Below are 20,594 nucleotides of genomic sequence, written 5' to 3' on the forward strand. Positions count from 1 at the left end.
TATAGCCCCCCCCCCATAATATTTTTAAAAAATATTTTTACTTGTTTAATGTTTTTTTTTGTTTTTTGTTTTAAATAAAATCGATTTTCTAAGTGTCCGTTTTCTACCTTACTGGCTAAGTTCTTAGTGGTTTCACTTATTTTAAAGCGTTTATTATCTTCATAAACGAGACCGCATATTTTTTATATTAATATAAAAAGAATTTACTTATTTACTGTTGTTTATAAAAGACTAAAATCGATTTTTCTACCTCACCGACTATGTTGTTTGTTGTTTAATTTATTTGGAATCGTTTATTCGGTAAAGAAAAAAAAACACAGAAAACAAACAAAAAACATGTCGAGTGTTACGTGAGAACGAGAAATGTCCGGTATATCACATCTTAGGGGTCTTGATAATCGCTAAATAGAAAATTAAAGAAATTACCGAGGGAGATTTGGTTTTAAAAAGAAAATAAATTTTAATATTTTTTAAAATATAATTTAGAGAGGGGGGGTAAAAACTATATCTCCCTCCGAAAAACAACCAACAAAAAATGAAATTAAAAAGATTCTTTATAAACGATAGCGGAGTTTTCAATAAAATTGAGAAATAAATGTACTTAGTGATTACTTTTTCTCTTAATGATTGATTTTAGAATTTTGAAGTAAAAAATAAAAAAAATGGCACATGGCATCTCTCGCGCCAAAAAAATATTTCGCTTTTAATTTATTAGTTAATTTTTGAAAAACTTGACAGGACGACAATAAATGTAGATAATTCATAAAATTATAATTTTAAATAACGCATGAGTGCATTTGGTATGAGAGAAAACAAAAACATAACAACAACAAAAAAAGTATCATAACTAAAAAATCAAAACAAAAAAGTAACGAAGAATCGAATCGCTCCCTGTTTTTTAATTTTTTTGTTTTGTTTTTTATTATTGTTTTTATGACTCCAAAAAATACCAAAAATTGTAATTAACTTTGTATGAACATAATAAACGCTTTAAAATAAGTGAAACTACTAAGAACTTAGCCAGTTAGGTGGAAAACGGACACTTAAATATCGATTTTATTTTAAAAAAAAAAAAAATTAAAAAAATTAAACAAGTAAAAATTTTTTTTTTAATATTATGTGTGTGGGGGGGGGGCTATAGTCTACAATATCCCCTTCAAGAACGATCATAAAATGTGTTTTCAATCGATATTTATTCAATAAGGGACCAATTTTCCTACCTAGCGAAAGAGGACGAGTTTTCCCGGGACGAGTTTTCCGGGCTTACTTAACTGCAAGACTTCCGAAAATAAAACAACTTGAAAATTAAACAAAGTGCTCTAATTTAAAAATATTAGAACTGTGAAACTTTGCCGTGCGTAATAAAAGAAAGCATAAAACTTGAAATAAATAAAATATTTTTAAAAATATTTAAATATTTTTTCGTAATATCATGATTTGTCGGTGTAAAATACTGATATGACTCTTCTAGAGTTGTCGAACTTACTTTCGACTTCGCCGGGCGTAAAGTGCAAGACTGCTCTAAATTGTGCATCGATTTGCTAGAACGTTGAATTAGAAACAGAGCACCCCTTAAAAATGTTAATTATTTCTTTAAAAAAAAAAAAAAATACTTTGGATAATCTGGTACATCAGTCACCATTCGATAATAATCTGTTAAGAGAAAAAACAAACAATTTTAGAAAGTGCATTATTGTTTTAACAGAAAAAAATATAATACAAAATAAAACTGAAACTTTGTCGTGTGTAAAACGTGAAATAAAATATTTTAAAAATCTAAATATTTTTTGAATATTTGAAAACATTAATTCGTAATATCGTGATAAAACTTTAATAACTTGTAATATCCGTATTTGAGAGTTTTATCCTCAAATTATTTTTTTTTAAATAATTTTTTTTTAAACAGTGAAACTTTGTTGTGCGTAATAAAAGAAAATAACAAAATAACTCGTCCCGGGAAAACTCGTCTCCGGAAAAACTCGTCTCCGGAAAAACTCGTCTCCGGAAAAACTCGTCTCCGGAAAAACTCGTCTCCGGAAAAACTCGTCTCCGGAAAAACTCGTCCTCTTTCGCTAGGTAGGAAAACTGGTCCCTTATTGAATAAATATCGATTGAAAACACATTTTATGATCGTTCTTGAAGGAGATATTGTTTTTTTTTAAATAAACTATAGCCCCCCCCCATAATATTTTTTTAAAAATATTTTTACTTGTTTAATGTTTTTTGCTTTTGTTTTTTGTTTTTTTTTTTAAAATAAAATCGATTTTCTAAGTGTCCGTTTTCTACCTAACTGGCTAAGTTCTTAGTGGATTAACTTATTTCAAAGCGTTTATTATGTTCATACAAAGTTAATTACAAATTTTGGGTTTGTATTACTGTACACAGATTCGAAAAAGTTGTCAAAAAACAAATATATAACAAATAAATGTTATCAAAGGCAAGATAAGTTACTTTTCTACAAAACTGGATGTATTTTTTGTGTTTTTATTCAATGTAACATATTTATTCAGCTCGAAAAACATGCAGTGTTTACCGATGTATTGGAAAATTCAAAATGGCGGCTGACTCTCTTAAACACGGTAAGTTCGAGAAAAGGTGTTATAAATAATAAACTAGACAAAATACTATTAAAAAAACACCGAATATATATCAACCTATGTTACGGTAATATATATTGAGCGAATTTATAACAGTATTTTGTCTAGTTTATTATTTATAACACCTTGTCTCGAACTTACCGTGTTTAAGAGAGAGTCGGCCGCCATTTTGAATTGTCCAATACACCGGTAAACACTACATGTTTTTCGAGCTGAATAAATATGTTACATTGAATAAAAACACAAAAAATATATCCAGTTTGGTAGAAAAGTAACTTATCTTGCCTTTGATAATATTTATTTGTTATATATTTGTTTTTTGACAACTTTTTCGAATCTATGTGTATAGTAATACAAACCCCAAATTTTTTTTGTTCTTATTTTTACGATGGTTTTTGGAGTCATAAAAACAATAAAAAAACAAAACCCAAAAATTAAAAAAACAGGGAGCGATTCGATTCTTCGTTACGCTTTTGTTTTTGTTTTTTTAATTATGATAGTTTTTTGTTGTTATGTTTTTGTTTTCTGTCATACCAAATGCACTCATGCGTTATTTAAAATTATGATTTTATCAATTATCAACATTTATTGTCGTCCTGTCAAATTTTGTAAAAATTAACTAATACATTAAAAGCGAAATATTTTTTTGGCGCGAGAGATGCCATGTGCTAACAATCTCTCGTTAACTCATTTTTAATTTTTTTAATTTTTACTTCAAAATTCTAAAATCAATCATTAAGAGAGAAAGTAATCACTAAATAAATTTATTAATCAATTTTATTGAAAACTCCGCTATCGTTTATAAAGAATCTTTTTAATTTCATTTTTTGTTGGTTGCTTTTCTAAGGGAGATATAGGTTTTATCCCCCCTCTCTCTCTAAATTATATTTAAAAAAAATATTAAAATTTATTATTTTCTTTTTAAAACCAAATCTCCCTCAGTAAGTTCTTTAATTTTCTATTTTTTAGCGATTATCAAGACCCTCTAAGATGTGATATACCGGGCATTATTTCTCGTTCTCCCGTAACACTCGACATGTTTTTTGTTTGTTTTCTGTTTTTTTTTTCTTTACCAAATAAACGATTCCAAATAAATTAAAAAAACAACATAGTCGGCGAGGTAGAACAATCGATTTTACCCTTTTATAAACAACAGTATATAAGTAAATTCTTTTTATATTAATATAAAAAAGAATATGCGTCTCGTTTATGAACATAATAAACGCTTTTATTAAAAACACAAAAAAAAAAACATTAAACAAGTAAAAATATTTTTTTAAAAATAGTATGGGGGGGGGGCTATAGTTTATTTTAAAAAACAATATCTCCTTCAAGAACGATCATAAAATGTGTTTTCAATCGATATTTATTCAATAAGGGACCAGTTTTCCTACCTAGCGAAAGGGGACGAGTTTTTCCCGAGACGAGTTTTTCCGGAGACGAGTTTTCCCGGGACGAGTTTTCCCGGCACCATCGTGATTTGACGGTGTAAATACAGATGTGATACTTCTAAAGTTGTCGGGCTTACTTTCGAATTTGCCGGGCTTAACTGCAAGACTTCCGAAAATAAAACCACTTTGAAAATAAAACAAAGTACCCTACACTTTTAATAAATAATAATTTAAAAATATTAAAACTGTGAAACTTTGCCGTGCGTAATAAAAGAAAGCATAAAAATTGAAATAAATAAAATATTTTTAAAAATATTTAAATATTTTTTCATATTATCATGATTTGTCGGTGTAAAATACTGATATAACACTTCTAGAGTTGTCAAACTTACTTTCGACTTAGCCGGGCGTAAAGTGCAAGACTGTTTTAAATGGGGCATCGATTTGTTAGAATGTTGAGTTAGAAACAGAGCACCCCTTAAAAATGTTATTTCTTTAAAAAAAAAAAAAACTATTTTGGATAATCTGGTACATTAGAGACCATTCGATAATAATCTGTTGAAAAACATTAAGCAGACGAAAATAAAAAAAAATTACAGAGGACGTACAACTTTCATATATTGCAGATGAAAAAAAAAAACTATTCCCTTGGAACTTCTGCAGTTTACAAACCGTAGTTTTTGCTTTAACGATACAATTATTATTTAATCTATGTTTTCTCCAAGCATTTTTCGGGATAAAAAAAATATACATCTTTTTTTTAAACACCTAATGGTAATACCGCATACCATTTAATATATTTCTGAATTTGTTTTTCATACGACGCCGCCATTAATGTCTGTAAAAATTTCTTCAGCATATACAGAATACCGACCGAAATAATTTGAGTTAGGATTTTTAAAAATTATATTCAATGTTTACCGTGTATTGTCAGAAAAAAAAAACAAAAAAAAAAACTAACTTTTCTGTTGGAACTTCTGCAGTTTACGGACCGTGTTTTTTTTTTGTTTTTTTTTTTTTAGATAGGAGTTTCAGGTTAAATTCAAATTTATAGTATTTATTGTTAGTTGAAGTTCGAAATGCCCCCCTTCCTCTTCTGATTGGGTTTCTTAATAACGCTATTATTTGAATTTACAATTGAACAAATTGTTTCGTAATGTTTTTAATTTATATAACAGTAAAATCATTTTTAAATGTTTTCATAAACATCATTTTTCAGAATTAAAAAAATTCATAATTATACTTTTTTATACCTCATAGTAATGCCGTATTTCACATAATATATTCATGAATGAATTGGGTTTTTTTTTCGTACGACGGCATCATTAATTTCAATAATAATAATAAATAAAAAAAACTTATTTCTTCAGTATATGCAAAATACGGAGCGTACTATATTTTAGTGAGGATTATCAAATTAAATCCAATTTTTACAGTATGTTTTTGTGTTAGGATACAGTATATACAAGGTGCTCCCCCCCCCCCAAAAAAAAAACAGAGGACATTCAATTGTTTTTCTGAGCATTTTACAGTCAACGGAGAAAAAAAAAAGGCCACAAAGACCCTAGCGTTTTGATGTGATGTTTTGAATATAATAAACTAGTTATGACCAAAGTTTCATTTCATTCGGACAAAACACTAAGAAACGGGACCTCATTAGAGTTGAGCCCCCTTTTATTTGGGTCGGGGGGGGATCACCCTGTACAAACGCCCATTCTTTTTTTCTTTTAATGTAAATAAGGTAAATATTATCTTACGCCACAACAGAATACCGACCACTCTAATTTGTTTTTTAGGGGTATTCGAGGTCGCTGACAACGTTTTTATTTGTGCAAACCGCTGGTGAAAACTATTTTTTCATAAATTAAAAAAAACACTTTTTTTTTTAACTTCCTTATTTGAAAGATATCTACGCGATGTGATACGACACCCCACTACGCCCGTTCGCACGCGAACGTATCATGTGAGAAAAACACTACAGAAGGTGGTGAAATGGCACAAAATAGTCCCAAAGTCTAGGGGTTCATACCATGCAAACGGTAAATTTGCGGCGGGTTTGATTATCAGATTCGTTGTCAGCGACCTCGAATACCTCTAAAAAAAAAAACAAATCAGAGTGGTCGATGACGTAAGATAACATTTACCGTAAATAATTTGAAATATGTTTTCAGATTAGCAAAACAATATTTTCAGTAATTTTACGAAAAACATTTAAATAAATTCATTTTCTTTTAGTGGCCAAATATTGCTAATATACTATTAAGCATGAAATACAATCGATACAAAAAAAAAATAACTGCGCATTTTGCTAAAAATACGATAATTTATTTCAACAATTCCTTGTTACTTAATATCAATTACCCTGTGGTCGACTAAAGATGCTAAAAAATAGTTGTTCTGTATTAACAAACAGTTGTTACCTCCTCCTTTTCCAAAATTACGAACATGCCTGCACGATGCAAATTGCCAAGAAATTAGGAAAAGGGATCGAAAGTTATCTTTTTTTTCCTTAGTGTTTTTCTTTAACCGCACACTTATTAAATCTATATTTTCAAAATAGAATTTTTCCGGATTAAAAATTCATAATATACTTTTTTTTTGTACACCTCGTAGTACTGCCGCATTCCATATAATATATTTATGATTTCATTGTTTTTCATACTACAGTGCGATTAATTTGTTAAAATGCTATATTTTTCTTCAGTATATGCAAAATACAGACCGTACTATTTTCGTTAGGATTTTCGGCAGTCTTGCGGTTAAGTCCCGGCAAATTTCGACAACTCTTGAAGGGTCACATCAGTATTTTACACCGTCAAATCACGAATATTACGAATTCTTAGCTTTGAAATAAAATTATTAAACTTTTAAAAATATGTAACTAATAAAAAATATGTTCATATTGGAATTAAGCGCTTGATTAAAGAAAGTAAACGAACAAAATATACATTTTTATATATTTATAACTATTTATTTAACAGAAAAATTAAACAATTTTTTAGAAAGTGTATTATTGTCTTAACAGAAAAACGAACAAAATAAAATCTGAAGTAATGAACCACGTAACAAAATATAAGTTTATACAAAATAAAATCTGAAGTAATGAACCAGTGAACCACGTAACAAAATATAATATTATATATTTTATATTAATTACGTATTTTTTATTTTAAAACTAATAATTCGTGATTTGACGGTGTAAAATACTGATGTGACCCTTCTAAAGTTGTCGAACTTTGCCGGGACTTAACTGCAAGACTGCTGGATTTTTAAGTTAAATTCAATTTTCACAGTATATTGTTAAGCAAAAAAAAAAAAAATGAAAGAAATTAAACTTTTCTGTTGGAACTTCTGCAGTTTACGAACCGTGTTTTTTTGTTTATTTAGATAGGAGTTTCAGGTTAAATTCAAATTTATAGTAGTTATTGTTAGTTTAAGTTCAAAATAGAAAAGGAGTCCCCAACCTCTTTTGGTTGGGTTTCTAAATAATAACGTTATTACAATTTACAATTGAACACATTGTTTCGTACTATTTTTCTCAAGTTATATAACAGTAAAATCATTTTCAAATGTTTGCATCAATAGCATTTTTCAGTAATGCCGTATTTTACATAAAATTCATTAAATTCTTAAAGAAAATACAGCAAAGTGAGGTCATGAAATGTTGGAGACAAAAAAAAAAAAAACGCGCGTTATTTCAATAATAATAATAAGTACGTTTTTTTTTTTTTTTCAGGACGTATTTAAAAAAAATGAAATTACGGATATAAAAAAATATCTTGCATGTTATTTATGTGCTGAAATAATAAATTATTGCTTAGAAACTTATCATTTAACATGGAGAGTGTGTTGGATATATTCTGTACTTTCACCTAACAATTTAATAAAAGCGATACCGTAAAACTTGAATTTCTTGATTAAATAATTCTAAAAACGCTATGGAGTTCAGTTCATCGAATTCCCTTAAACAATTTTTGTCGCAAAGAGAACGACAATAATAGTAAAAAAGAATTCCTTCCTTTTCTTTTTAAATGTAATTTCTAAGTAAATAAAGAACGTATTCTAATCTTTAAAATCCATAATCCAACGAAATGGTCAATTGCTTGTTAACGCACAAACAAACCCCGTCCCTTTTTATTAATATTGGAGGATTGCCAATACAAGTTATCGTGTTCTTTACTTTTATTAAATTCAACTTTGAAGTTTTCTGTCAAAATTCCTGTTCATTGACAGTCTAAGTGTGTCAACTATCTTGCTTGCTAGAACCTCGACGATGACGTCGTTTTTCAGCCGAAAGGCCATCTCTTACGATGGTCGTGCTTTTTTACCTACCTGGATAGTTTTTTTTGTTTTGTGTGTGTGCGTGTGTGTGAGGTTGATCATGTTTTAAAGCGTCTATTTAATTAAAAACACAGGTAATAACGAGTTAAGTTAGAACGACAACATAGCCGACATTCAAACATTCAACTGGGAAGTCTCGATCATCACTTCAATCATGAAAACAAAAACTACAGATAGATATTTATACTTGTCGGCCATGTTTTCTTTTTAACTTTGCAATTCGACATCACTTTATTTTCGAAATAAAACTTTAAAATAAAAAAGTCTACTTGTTATATATTTGATTTTTTTAAATCTTTTTCTTTGTTGTCTTCTCAGCTAATATATATTTTTTAGAAACTTTCATATATTTTAATAAAAATAATTAGAAACAATTAATAAGAAAATAATAATAATTAGAAACATTTATTCCAAATATTTTTTTTTTACATTTTAAATCGTATTTCCACGTCTAATTAGAATTTTATGATATGTTTTTTTTATTCAATTGTACAGTTAAAGTTCAGAATAGGTACAAAACACCCTCCCCATGTTAAGCATGGCTTTTTAAATAATAAGCATGAGTACCAAATAGTTAGTTTACAAAGAAAATTAAATTATTATAGGATGTTCAGGTTGAATTCAATTCTTATGCTTTTTGTTGTTTATTAAATTTCATATTAAACTACAGATTATTTTATGTTCCCGCTCACCATGTTAAGCATGCGTTTTAAATAATAGCGTTACTATTTCAGTACGGTCCGTATTTTGTATAAGCCGCAAAAAGTTAAATTATAATTTAATCTGAAAGGAAAAAAAAGGTTTGTTTAATTAATGTTTGTTCAATTCCGGATCCACTTATAAAACAAATAAATCTTTGGTGCTAATGCAGAGAGTGATCCGCACTATTTTTTAAATCGTATTTCCACGTGTAATTGAAGTTCTATATGTTTGTTTTTTTTATTCAATTGTAAGGTTAAAGTACAGAATAGGTACAAAACACCCTCCCCATGTTAAGAATGACTTTTTAAATAATAACGTTATTATTTCAGCACGGATCACTCTCTGCATGAGTACGAAATTTTTAGTTTCCAAAGAAAATTTAAAAAAAAAGATTTTTTTAGATAGTAAATTGCTTTCTATGAATTCCTGTATACAATTTTGGAGGAACCGATTTAAAATATTGAACGTTAAAATGACTTCACAGTCGACATTCATTTAAAGTGAAAAACTACACATTTTATCATTTCAATTTCTTTACGGTTTTAATTTCTTTAAGTAAAACTGATCCGGCAAAGAGGAAATCGAGAAGTTCATAGAAAAAAAAAACTGACGTAAAATGCATTGCATTGTTAAAAGTAATAAAATATCGAAAAACAATCTTACCTTTCGTTGTAAACAATTGAATACGAAAACGGCAATAAAAAATTTGGATGATTTCTTTTTTGTTTATGTCAAAAATTGAAAATTTGGTCAATTTGTAGGGATTTCTTTACAAAATTAATACAATTTCAAATGTCCAATTCATTAAGAAATCCAAGAATAAATGAATATTGAAAAAGTTAAAAACTCAAAAACACGATTGAAACGTGGATATTAAAAATAGATGAACAAAAATTGAAAGTTTAAAATGAAAATATATGAAGATTAAAAAAGATTAAAAGATTAAAAAAGATAACACGTTATAATGAAACGTTGTCCGTTTTTAAATGTCCGTAAATTACGTGCTAGAAAACGTTTTCCTATCAACGTATTGTCCATTCATAAGACTAAAATAATTAAAAATGAGAAAAAGAATAAAACTAAGATATCTTTGTTCTGCGTTACTTATATGCTAACGGCCAAGAACAGTTTATATTAATGTTTAAATGAATATATATTATGCAAATATATATTATGTAAATATTTCTGTATTTCAATTAAAGTAGCGTATATATATCTATATATATATATATATATATATAATTATATATATATATATATAATTATATATATATATATGTGTGTGTGTGTGTGTGTGTGTGTGTGCGTGTGTGTGTGTATATTTAAATATATGTATATTTAAATATATATATATATATTTAAAGATATATATATCTTTATATATATATATATCTATCTTTAATATATATATGTGTATATATCTTAAGACATATCTATATCTTTATATATATATATATGTTAAAATATATAGTTATTATATATTCAGATATACTGCAACAATACTATATACATGGCAAAAATAAAAGGACAACGATACTCTCAGGCGTAAGTAACTTTATAGCACGGTGGTTAAGCCCATCTTCTTTGCAGCAGCCTTGGCAATGAACTCAATATATCTGTTCCAACTCATGTTCCTCCTGAACGTTAAGCAATGAACTCAATGTATCGTCAAAATCCAAATTTTTTTTCTATCACAACATGTTAAACAAAAGTCTTTTCATCTTTTTTACTTAATCCTCAATACCAACAAGCCGAATTTAAAAATGACTTCTATGCAAAAATTAACACTGATTTATATAAATACTTTCAACTCATTTTCATATAAAATTCACATAAATTTCACACACATTTTAACATAATTTATGCTTTACTAAAACAGAGATGAATAACTTCAAAACTCCCGGTTTTTTCATCACAAGAAGACGTTCTGTATTATTATTCGTCGAACTACTGTTCTCATCTTGAGTGTGATTTTCACAATGTTTCGGTCGATATAACATCCGACCTTCTTCAGGTGTATCTTGTCGAACTCAGGAATGTTTCTGTCGAACCCGGGAATTTGGACACTCCCGGGTTCGACAAGATACACCTAAAGAAGGTCGGAGGTTATATCGACCGAAACGTTGTGAAAATCACACTCAAGATGAGAACAGTAGTTCGATGAATAATAATAAAAATAATCAACCCTCATCTAAAAAAAATCAGAAACGTCAAGAAGACTTTCCTTTGGCTTTCATGGGCCCAGTCACAGGAGAAATTTCTCTGAACATGTTAGAGCTCCTCGTCTATGGAGCACATTATTATGGGACTGCTTCCTTGTAGACTACAACATAGTCTTCTTTAAATCAAATGTCACCAAGTACTCTAACATATATAACACGCTGGTTAGAGTGTTCAGTAATGGACTGAGAGCCGGGAATTCACTCCTCGGTCGAATCAAACTAAAGACAGAGTAAGTAGAGTGATCCTGGGGAAACGAGTAGCGCCCCCCACTATGCCTTGGTATAGTTGATAGTAAAAGAGGAAGACTACAGCCAAACGTAAAACCATTATTCGATTCTGTTTTGCAATTCACTCGCTATTAACATGGCGACCTTCTTTATGTAACGATTGATTGATAACCTTGGAAAATCATCCGCTGCCTTTTCTAAGAGCAACGCAACATTCCTAGACTCAATCATACATTATCGTAAATCTTGTCTCTAGGTGATTCACATAAACATATTTAAGTTTCTGGCATGTTCTTCAGATAATTTACAAAGCTATTTTACGAGACAATCTAGTATATGTGAGTTTGGGATGTTTTAAAAGATCGTTTTCTAATTCTACACATATGTTTGGTCTTGGCTGTTCAGCTAAGTATTCTCTTTCTACCCATATGTTTGGTCAGCTGTTCTTGAACGTTAAAATGCCCACGTGTAGATCGTTCATTTAGTTCGCAGGCACCCTCTTTCAGAATCTCAGCTTCGACTGCAGAAGCAGTCATCCCTTTTTGAGCTGGGGTTTTTCCAGTCTATTCTTGCTCCTTGTCAATAAAGCCTAATAAATAATAAAGGTGAAAGATGTCTTGTCCGCTTTTGCCTTTTCTCTGATTATACCTGTAGCAGCCGACATACATATGGCCATGATTAGGTGTGTCAGAATTTTTTTTGAATCTTTGACACACTTAAGACAAAACTGCGAATAAGTTTTGTGCAAATTTACATGTAAAGTCAAAAGTTTAAAACCCTTTAAAAAAACACGTTGATTTTTTTAAGTGGAACCTCATAATTTGAAAATACTGTTCAGTAAATATTGGACACTTACAATATTTTTTCTATTTCATTTAATGTTTTTTTTTCTTGATATTAACAAAAAATCATTGCATTAAGAAGAAATAAAATACTTTAAATCAAAATCTCATGTATTACTTCAACAGAATAAAAAATGGAGAATTTGTCGACGAGTTGTTTATAAAAGAAAACTTACTTATGAGTGAAATGTGATCATTTTTCAAGTACGGTGACCCATGTGACTAACTTGTTGTTAACAGCAAACATATCAGAAATGCAAATGGGAGATAAGGCCCATGTCAGAAATAATTACTTAGGCCTCCGTATTTGTCAACTGGAAGAAAGGGTGACAAATCCGCTCAGTGAACATCTGGTAATAGAATTTAAAATCGCGGTCTTTTCTTTTGCTTAAAAAAATTCTTCTATTTAAAAAGTGCATGGAATATAAAATAAAAATATGGACAAATTCTTATAAAGAATGGAAGAAACCATTGACAGGATTTACGATAATGTATGATTGAGTCTAGGAATGTTGCGTTGCTCTTAGAAAAGGCAGCGGGTGATTTTCCAAGGTTATCAATCAATAGTTACATAAAGAAGGTTTTTTTTACATGGAGGTCACCACTTATCAAGGCCAAGGAGCCACTCGCGGATAAGGGTTATTGCATGTACAGTAATCAATGAGATAGTATCGTAGTAATCATTAGTATTGGATATTTTATAGGGTGGCTTACCTTACTTAAAAGAGCGGGTTTTCAGGAATTTGTTTATGTTGGACTTGAAGACATCCAAGTTGTAGCAAGATGGGAAACAACCAAACAGAATAGAGTTCCACAGTCGTGCACTTCTAAGAAAGAAGCTCTGATGATGGAATCTACGTTTGAATTTAGGCACAGATTTAGGAGTGGGGAAAATTAATTACAGTAGTTTCAGCTAGATGGGTGTTTTCGTGAAAGATTGGCGAGGGGGGACGAGAGATTGGAGCTCAGACGAACACTTGCCATGGAAATAACGATAAAACAAAGGCAGGCTCCCAACGTCTCTTCTGTGGGAGAGAGGCTGCAGGGAAAAGAAGAAGAGAAAAGGACATCCCCATCCCCACTAAGTCATGAAGTCATTTTGTACTATGTCAAGGCAGGATTCGCTGCTTTTAGTAGCTGCTGTCCAGATGTGGCAGCAGTGCTCCATCCTTGGACGTACTTGGCTTTTATACAGATAGAGAATTGCATCAGTAGTGAGATATCTTCTGGAGCGGTAGAATGATCCCACCATTTTCCAAGCGTCTTTCGCAACATACCTGATGTACGTGTTCCATTACAATTAATAGTTACATAAACAATGTTATCGATCAATATTTTCATAAACAATGTTATCGATCAATATTTACATAAACAATGTTATCGATCAATATTTACATAAACAATGTTATCGATCAATAGTTACATAAACAATGTTATCGATCAATATTTACATAAACAATGTTATCGATCAATATTTACATAAACAATGTTATCGATCGATATTTACATAAACAATGTTATCGATCAATATTTACATAAACAATGTTATCGATCAATATTTACATAAACAATGTTATCGATCAATAGTTACATAAAGAATGTTATCGATCAATATTTACATAAAGAATGTTATCGATCAATATTTACATAAACAATGTTATCGATCAATATTTACATAAAGGGGTTCGCTATGTTAATAGCGAATGACCTGCAAAGCATAATCGAATGATGGTTTTATCGTTTAGCTGTAGTTTTTCCTCTTTCACTGGCAACTATACCAAGGCATAGCGGAGGAGCGCTACTCTTTTTCCCCATGATCACTCCACTTACTCTGTCTTTAGTATGATCCGATCGAGGAGTGAAGTCCAGGCTCTCAGTCCATTAGCGAACACTCTTACCAGCGTGTTATATATGTTAGAGTACTTGGTGACATTTGATTTTAAGAAGACTGTTTAAGTCTACAAGGAAGCAGTCCCATGGCAACGTGTTGGAAAACACCGGGAGTTTTTTTTTTAAGTTAGTCATCTCTGTTTTAGTAAAGCATAACTTATGTTAAAATGTGTGTATGAAGATATTGAATAGGTTTAACACTAATACATTTATGTAAATTTTATATGAAAATCATTTGAAAGCGATTAATGTAAATCAGTGTTAATTTTTGCATAGAAGTAATTTTTAAATTCGGCTTGTTGGTATTGAGGATTATGTAAAAAAGATGAAAAGACTTTTGTTTAAAATTTTGTGATAGAAAAAAAATTGGATTTGGCAACAGTTACTGTTGGCAATTTATCGAAACCAACCGAACTGGAGATATTAAATAATGGCATTCTCACGAAAATCATATCCTATGGTTTTACTAGACAAATAATTAACAGGGGTCGATCCACGAATCTAATTATTCCTAATATTCATAAATGACCCCTGATGAAATTGGCTCTGAGATGGGTATATTTGCTGACGATATCACGCTCTATAACAGACACGAGGGGAAAACGAATGAACACCTATCAAAGGCAAAACGGGGCCAAAATAGATGGTCACATTCAATGCTGTCAAGACTAAGCTCCCTGTCTTTAATAATTACGAGAAACATTCTCAACCACTAATAGAATGACTAACGATACATTACATGAAAATACTTCTTTCAAACTTCTCGGCTTAACGTTCAGGAGGAACATGAGTTGGAACAGAAACATTGAGTGTACTGCCAAGGCTGCTGCAAAGGAGATGGGCTTAACAACCGTGCTATAAAGTTACTTACGTCTGAGAGTATCGTGTGCCTTTACAACGCCACCATTCGCCCATGTATATAGTATTGTTGCCATGTATGTAGTATTGTTGTCATGTATGTAGTATTGTTGCCATGCATGTAGTATTGTTGCAATGTATATAGTATTGTTGCCATGTATGTAGTATTGTTTCCATGTATATAGTATTGTTGCCATGTATGTAGTATTGTTGCCATGTATGTAGTATTGTTGTCATGTATGTAGTATTGTTGCCATGTATGTAGTATTGTTACCATGTATGTAGTATTGTTGTCATGTATGTAGTATTGTTGTCATGTATGTAGTATTGTTGCCATGTATGTAGTATTGTTGCCATGTATGTAGTATTGTTGCCATGTATGTAGTATTGTTGCCATGTATGTAGTATTGTTGCCATGTATATAGTATTGTTACCATGTATGTAGTATTGTTGTCATGTATGTAGTATTGTTGTCATGTATGTAGTATTGTTGCCATGTATATAGTATTGTTGCAATGTATGTAGTATTGTTGCCATGTATGTAGTATTGTTGCCATGTGTATAGTATTGTTGCCATGTATATAGTATTGTTACCATGTATATAGTATTGTTACCATGTATGTAGTATTGTTTCCATGTATGTAGTATTGTTGCCATGTATGTAATATTGTTGCCATGTATATAGTATTGTTACCATGTATATAGTATTGTTGCCATGTATGTACTATTGTTGCCATGGATGTAGTATTGTTGCCATGTATATAGTATTGTTGCCGTGTATATAGTATTGTTGCCATGTATGTAGTATTGTTGCCATGTATATAGTATTGTTACCATGTATGTAGTATTGTTGTCATGTATATAGTATTATTGCCATGTATATAGTATTGTTGCCATGTATGTAGTATTGTTGTCATGTATATAGTATTGCTGCCATGTATATAGTATTGTTGCAATGTATGTAGTATTGTTGCCATGTATGTAGTATTGTTGCCATGTGTATAGTATTGTTGCCATGTATATAGTATTGTTACCATGTATATAGTATTGTTACCATGTATGTAGTATTGTTTCCATGTATGTAGTATTGTTGCCATGTATGTAATATTGTTGCCATGTATATAGTATTGTTACCATGTATATAGTATTGTTGCCATGTATGTACTATTATTGCCATGGATGTAGTATTGTTGCCATGTATATAGTATTGTTGCCGTGTATATAGTATTGTTGCCATGTATGTAGTATTGTTGCCATGTATATAGTATTGTTACCATGTATGTAGTATTGTTGTCATGTATATAGTATTATTGCCATGTATATAGTATTGTTGCCATGTATGTAGTATTGTTGTCATGTATATAGTATTGCTGCCATGTATATAGTATTGTTGCTCTGTATATAGTATTGTTACCATGTATATAGTATTGTTACCATGTATGTAGTATTGTTGTCATGTATGTAGTACTGTTGCCATGTATGTAGTATTGTTACCATGTATGTAGTATTGTTGTCATGTATGTAGTATTGTTGTCATGTATGTAGTATTGTTACCATGTATGTAGTATTGTTGCCATGTATGTAGTATTGTTACCATGTATATAGTATTGTTACCATGTATATAGTATTGTTACCATGTATATAGTATTGTTACCATGTATGTAGTATTGTTGCCATGTATATAGTATTGTTACCATGTATATAGTATTGTTGTAATGTATATAGTATTGTTGCCATGTATGTAGTATTGTTTCCATGTATGTAATATTGCTACCATGTATATAGTATTGTTGCCATGTATATAGTATTGTTGTCATGTATATAGTATTGTTGCCATGTATGTAATATTGTTGCCATGTATATAGTATTGTTGCCATGTATATAGTATTGTTGCCATGTATATAGTATTGTTACCATGTATATAGGATTGTTGCCATGTATGTAGTATTGTTGCCATGTATGTAGTATTGTTACCATGTATATAGTATTGTTGTCATGTATATAGTATTATTGCCATGTATATAGTATTGTTGCCATGTATGTACTATTGTTGCCATGGATGTAGTATTGTTGCCATGTATATAGTATTGTTGCCATGTATATAGTATTGTTGCCATGTATGTAGTATTGTTGCCATGTATATAGTATTGTTACCATGTATGTAGTATTGTTGTCATGTATATAGTATTATTGCCATGTATATAGTATTGTTGCCATGTATGTAGTATTGTTGTCATGTATATAGTATTGCTGCCATGTATATAGTATTGTTGCTCTGTATGTAGTATTGTTGCCATGTATGTAGTATTGTTGCTATGTATATAGTATTGTTGTCATGTATATATTATTGTTGCCATGTATATAGTATTGTTGCCATGTATATAGTATTGTTGCCATGTATATAGTATTGTTTCCATGTATATAGTATTGTTGCTATGTATATAGTATTGTTGTCATGTATATAGTATTGTTGCCATGTATATAGTATTGTTGCCATGTATGTAGTATTGTTTCCATGTATATAGTATTGTTGCCATGTATATAGTATTGTTGGCATGTATATAGTATTGTTGCCATGTATATAGTATTGTTGCCATGTATGTAGTATTGTTGCCATGTATGTAGTATTGTTGCCATGTATATAGTATTGTTACCATGTATATAGTATTGTTACCATGTATGTAGTATTGTTGTCATGTATGTAGTATTGTTGCCATGCATGTAGTATTGTTGCAATGTATATAGTATTGTTGCCATGTATGTAGTATTGTTTCCATGTATATAGTATTGTTGCCATGTATGTAGTATTGTTGCCATGTATGTAGTATTGTTGTCATGTATGTAGTATTGTTGCCATGTATGTAGTATTGTTACCATGTATGTAGTATTGTTGTCATGTATGTAGTATTGTTGTCATGTATGTAGTATTGTTGCCATTTATGTAGTATTGTTGCCATGTATGTAGTATTGTTGCCATGTATGTAGTATTGTTGCCATGTATGTAGTATTGTTGCCAGGTATATAGTATTGTTACCATGTATGTAGTATTGTTGTCATGTATGTAGTATTGTTGTCATGTATGTAGTATTGTTGCCATGTATATAGTATTGTTGCAATGTATGTAGTATTGTTGCCATGTATGTAGTATTGTTGCCATGTGTATAGTATTGTTGCCATGTATATAGTATTGTTACCATGTATATAGTATTGTTACCATGTATGTAGTATTGTTTCCATGTATGTAGTATTGTTGCCATGTATGTAATATTGTTGCCATGTATATAGTATTGTTACCATGTATATAGTATTGTTGCCATGTATGTACTATTGTTGCCATGGATGTAGTATTGTTGCCATGTATATAGTATTGTTGCCATGTATATAGTATTGTTGCCATGTATGTAGTATTGTTGCCATGTATATAGTATTGTTACCATGTATGTAGTATTGTTGTCATGTATATAGTATTGTTGCCATGTATATAGTATTGTTGCCATGTATGTAGTATTGTTGTCATGTATGTAGTATTGTTACCATGTATGTAGTATTGTTGTCATGTATATAGTATTATTGCCATGTATATAGTATTGTTGCCATGTATGTAGTATTGTTGTCATGTATATAGTATTGCTGCCATGTATATAGTATTGTTGCCATCTATATAGTATTGTTGCTCTGTATATAGTATTGTTACCATGTATATAGTATTGTTACCATGTATATAGTATTGTTACCATGTATATAGTATTGTTACCATGTATGTAGTATTGTTGTCATGTATGTAGTATTGTTGCCATGTATGTAGTATTGTTACCATGTATGTAGTATTGTTGTCATGTATGTAGTATTGTTGTCATGTATGTAGTATTGTTACCATGTATGTAGTATTGTTGCCATGTATGTAGTATTGTTACCATGTATATAGTATTGTTACCATGTATATAGTATTGTTACCATGTATATAGTATTGTTACCATGTATGTAGTATTGTTGCCATGTATATAGTATTGTTACCATGTATATAGTATTGTTGTAATGTATATAGTATTGTTGCCATGTATGTAGTATTGTTTCCATGTATGTAATATTGCTACCATGTATATAGTATTGTTGCCATGTATATAGTATTGTTGTCATGTATATAGTATTGTTGCCATGTATGTAATATTGTTGCCATGTATATAGTATTGTTGCCATGTATATAGTATTGTAGCCATGTATATAGTATTGTTACCATGTATATAGGATTGTTGCCATGTATGTAGTATTGTTGCCATGTATGTAGTATTGTTACCATGTATATAGTATTGTTGTCATGTATATAGTATTATTGCCATGTATATAGTATTGTTGCCATGTATGTACTATTGTTGCCATGGATGTAGTATTGTTGCCATGTATATAGTATTGTTGCCATGTATATAGTATTGTTGCCATGTATGTAGTATTGTTGCCATGTATATAGTATTGTTACCATGTATGTAGTATTGTTGTCATGTATATAGTATTATTGCCATGTATATAGTATTGTTGCCATGTATGTAGTATTTTTGTCATGTATATAGTATTGCTGCCATGTATATAGTATTGTTGCTCTGTATATAGTATTGTTACCATGTATATAGTATTGTTACCATGTATGTAGTATTGTTGCCATGTATGTAGTATTGTTGCTATGTATATAGTATTGTTGTCATGTATATATTATTGTTGCCATGTATATAGTATTGTTGCCATGTATATAGTATTGTTGCCATGTATATAGTATTGTTTCCATGTATGTAGTATTGTTTCCATGTATATAGTATTGTTGCCATGTATATAGTATTGTTGGCATGTATATAGTATTGTTGCCATGTATATAGTATTGTTGCCATGTATGTAGTATTGTTGCCAAGTATGTAGTATTGTTGCCATGTATATAGTATTGTTACCATGTATATAGTATTGTTACCATGTATATAGTATTGTTACCATGTATATAGTATTGTTACCATGTATATAGTATTGTTGTCATGTATGTAGTATTGTTGCCATATTTGGGCTTGTGAATCTGCTAAAAGAGAGTCACCAATATATCCCGCACTATCCGTTAAGCTTAAACTGCTCTCCCACTGACGAAATGTTGCACACTCTGCCTGTTTCACAAGTACTTTAATGGAACGTGCTCCGACGAACTACAAACCCTTGTACCCCTTCTACGTACACACCCCAGACAAACCATACAAACAGCAAAATCCCACCCCTATACATTAGAAATCCGTAGATGTAAAAATGTACAAGACTTTGGAATTGCTTTCCGGATTTCTGTTTCCCTGATTTTACTGACATGCAGAAGTTCAAATGTAATATAAACATACATCTTGCTGCTCACCTCTCTACATAGTACCCCTAGAAATTATGTACCAAATAGTTGCCCCCTTTATCAAAGTGGCACTCTGCCTATTTTGGAGTGATATTGCAATAAAAAACATAAATTTATTTTTAGAAATATACATTAAAAAATAATATATATATATACAT

Source organism: Euprymna scolopes, chromosome 46, assembly GCF_053919585.1.
Source record: "Euprymna scolopes isolate OS-2025 chromosome 46, ASM5391958v1, whole genome shotgun sequence".
In the NCBI taxonomy this organism is placed as follows: domain Eukaryota; kingdom Metazoa; phylum Mollusca; class Cephalopoda; order Sepiida; family Sepiolidae; genus Euprymna; species Euprymna scolopes.